Here is a 4460-nt window from a genome sequence, read left to right on the forward strand (position 1 = left end):
CATTACAACAGAACTGTCAAAAAAAGAGCGAGGGTTGAAAAGGGTACCTGACTCGACGAACAAATGTGGATATCTTTCACGCATATCAGTCTCAATCTCCCAAGTGGACTCCTCAACAGGGCGATTCCTCCACTGGACCTTCACAGACGCAATCTCCCTTGATCTCAACTTGCGGACCTCCCTATCAATAATAGTTACAGGTTTCTCCTCATAAGACAAATTCTCATCAAGCAAGACCGAATCCCAATGAATAATATAGTTTCCATCCCCATGATATTTCTTTAGCATAAACACATGAAACACTGGGTGCACCCCAGACAAACCTGGAGGTAAAGCCAATTCATAGGCCACTTCTCCAACACGCTTAAGAACTTCAAATGGCCTAATATACCTCGGACTGCCTCGCTTACCGAATCTCACCACACCCTTCATGGGTGAAACCTTCAACAACACTTATTCTTCCTCCATAAACTCCATGTCCCTAACTTTTCAGTCTGCATACTCCTTCTGCCTGCTCTGAGCTGCTAGAAGCTTCTCCTGAATGATTTTCACCTTCTCTAACTATTCCCTCAAAAGATCAGTTCCCCAAGGTCTCACCTCAAATGCATCAAACCAACCAATAGGAGACCTACACCTCCTCCCATACAATGCCTCAAACAGAGCCATATCAATACTCGAGTGATAGCTATTATTATATGAGAACTCTGCCAGGGGTAGGAACTGATCCTAATGACCACCAAAATCTATCACGCACGCACGAAGCATATCCTCCAACACTTGAATTTTCCTCTCAGACTGCCCATCAGTTTGAGGGTGAAATGCAATACTAAGATAAAATCTAGTACCTAACTCAGCATGCAAGGTCCTTCAAAAGTTAGAAGTAAATTATGTACCTCTATCTGATATGATAGAAACCGGAACTCCATATAATCGAACAACCTCGCGGATATAGAGTTTGGCTAACTTCTCTGCATCATAAGTCACCTTGACTGGAATGAAGTGAGCAGACTTAGTTAACCTGTCAATAATCACCCATATAGAATCAAACTTACCCAATATCTTTGGAAGTCCAACCACAAAATCCATTGCAATCCTTTCCCACTTCCATTCAGGAATGGGCATTCTTTGAAGTGTCCCTCCAGGCCTTTGGTGTTCATATTTTACCTGCTGACAATTTGGACAATGGGCAACAAAATCAGCAATGTCACGCTTCATTCTGCTCCACCAATAATGCTGTCTCAGATCGCGATACATCTTGGTTGCACCAGGATGTATAGAGTACCTCGAACTATGAGCCTCTGCAAGAATAGTCTGAATTAAATTATCAATATGGGGCACACATACCCTCCCCTTAATCCTCAAGATGCCTTCCTCATCGATCACGGCTTCCTTGGCCTCTCCCTGCAAGACTAGGTCATGAATTCGACTCAGCTTCTCATCCTCAAATTGCTTTTCTTTAATTTTGTCAAGGAAAGAAGATCTTGCCTCCACACAGGCCAAAAATCCTCCCTTCTCAGTTACTTCCAGCCTCATAAAGTCATTAGACAGAGTTTGAACCTCTCTAGCCAATAGACGTCTGGAAATCTACAAATGAGATAAATTCCCCATGCTCCTTGCTTTTCTGCTCAAGGCATCAGCCACTACATTAGCTTTTCCTGGATGATAAAGAATAGTGATATCATAGTCCTTTAGCAATTCCATCCACCTCCTCTGCCTCAAGTTCAAGTCTTTCTGAGTGAATACATGTTGTAAACTGCGATGATCTGTATACACTTCACATTTTACCCCATATAGATAATGTCTCCACTGATTTAATGCAAATACAACTGCAGCCAACTCTAAATCGTGAGTGGGATAATTACGTTCATGCACCTTCAATTGCCTTGAAGCATAGGCAATTACCTTCTTCTCCTGCATTAGCACTGCACCTAAACCAGAATATGATGCATCACAATAAATAATGAAATTCTTACCTTGTACGGGCAAGGCAAGAATCGTTGCAGTAGTCAATAAGGTCTTGAGTTTCAGAAAACTCTCTTCACACTCATCCGACCATACAAATGGAACTTTATGCTTGGTCAGATTAGTCAGCTGGGAAGCAAAAGAAGCAAATCCTCTGACGAACCGACGGTAATAGCTAGCCAAACCAATAAAGCTCCTTACCTCTGAGACATTAGTGGGCCTTGCCCAACTCTTGACTGCTTCAATCTTCTGGGGATCAAGCATCACTCCATCTTTAGAAACCATGTGCCCTAAGAAAGACACTAAATCAAGCCAGAACTCATACTTAGAGAATTTGGCATATAACTTCTTCTCTCTTAACAATCCTAGAACAGTTCTCAGATGCTCTTCATGTTTTTTTTGGCTCTTTGAGTAGATCAATATATCATCAATAAAAACAATAACAAGAGGTCCAAATATGGCTTAAAGATTCCATTCATCAGACTCATGAAAGCAGCAGGCGCATTTGTAAGCCCAAAAAACATTACCAAGAATTCATAGTGACCATACCTGGTTCAGAAAGCCGTCTTCAGTACATCTGTTGCCCGTATTTTCAGCTGATGGTAAGCAGACCTCAAATCATTTTTTGAGAAAACACAAGCACCCTCCAACTGATCGAATAAGTCATCAATGCGAGGAAGAGGATACCTATTTTTAATAGTCACCTTGTTCAGCTGCTTGTAGTCTATACACATACGAAGGCTACCATCCTTCTTCTTTACAAATAAGACTGGAGCACCCCAAGGAGAGGCATTCGGTCTAATAAAACCTTTACCCAACAACTCCTGAAGTTGGGACTTCAACTCCCTCAACTCAGCTGGGGCCATTCTATAAGGTGAAATAGAAATAGGGAGAGTACTAGGCTCTAGATCGATACAAAAATCTATATATCTATCAGGTGGCATACCTGGTAAGTCTGCGGGGAAAACATCCATAAACTCACGCACTATCGAAATAGACTCAATCGATGGCACTTCAGAATGCTCATCCTTGAGATGTGCTAGAAAGGCTAAATAACCCTTACCCACTAACCTTTTAGCATGAAGAAAGGAGATAATCTGAACTGGGGCGGGAAGATAGTCACCCTCCCACACCAACTGATCCATCCCAGTCTTGGCTAATGTCACAGTCTTAGCATTACAGTCTAAGATAGCAAAATTTGGAGAGAGACAAGTTATACCCAAAATTACATCAAAGTCAACCATCTCTAGAATAATCAAATCTACATAAGTTCTGCTCCCCACAAAAGGCACAAGATAAGACCTATACACTTTCTCAACTAGCACAGACTTATCAACAGGTGTAAAAACACGAATAGGCATGTCAAGTAAGTCACAATGTAAATCAAGTCCATCAGCAAATGCAGAAGATACATAAGAAAATATGGATCCAAGTTCAAACAATACGAAAGCCAAGCTATCGTAGACCAGAAGAGTACTTGTGATAACAGCATCGGATACCTCTGCCTCTGACCTCCCAGGGAAAGCATAACAATGAGATTTGTCACCTGTCTGACTATTTCCCTTATCGAGGTGTACGCGAGTAGTTCCAACCTGCTCGCCACCCCGGCTGGACTGGCGACCACTACGACCTTGGCCACCACGTCCTCTAGAATGATGGCCCCTACCATAGCCGTCGCCTCCACCTCTAATTACTGGGACTCTATAACCCTGATCATGCCAAGACTGACTCTGCCTTGGATAATATTTTCTGATATGTCCAGGCTCACCACATCCGTAACAAGTCTTAGGGTCAAGAGTGGGTCTTTGTGAAGACGAAGAAGACTGAAGATAACCCCCAAAGTTAGAAAAAGGCTAACTAGTCTTTAACGGACCTCTATCTGAAACCTGCAATGAAGACTGAATAGGACGAGTCGAATAATCTCCAGAACTTTGCCCTCTGGAGTAAGAACCACTAAACTCACCTCCTTTACGAAACTTCTTGAATGTTGTCTCTTTAGTGAAGTTATCTGGCTTCACCCCCTTTACCTCTATCACAAAATCAACCACTTCCTGAAAGGATTTTGCTGAAGCAGCAACCTGTAAAGATGGAATTCGCAAATCTGATTTCATTCCCTTCACAAAGCAGCGAATTCGCTCCTCTGGACTGAAGCAAAGCTGTGTAGCATATCTGGCTAAGGCACAAAACTTGGCCTCATAAGCGGCAAGAGACATCCTCCCCTACTCTATATTCAGGAACTCGTCTCTCCTCCTGTCCCTTAAGGTCTGGGGAATATACTTCTCCATAAAACAGTAAGAAAAGGTTGCTCAGGTCATAGGTGGTGCCTCTACTGGTCGGCACTCTGCGTGAGACCGCCACCACATTTTGGCGTCTCCTTGAAACTGGTATGTCACAAACTCAACACCAAATCGCTTTACTATATCCATTTTATGAAGCAGCTCATGGCAATCAACAAGGAAATCATATGCATCCTCAGATTCAGTACCCCTGAAGACTGG

This window comes from Solanum dulcamara, chromosome 10 (genome assembly GCF_947179165.1).
Source record: "Solanum dulcamara chromosome 10, daSolDulc1.2, whole genome shotgun sequence".
Lineage (NCBI taxonomy): Eukaryota > Viridiplantae > Streptophyta > Magnoliopsida > Solanales > Solanaceae > Solanum > Solanum dulcamara.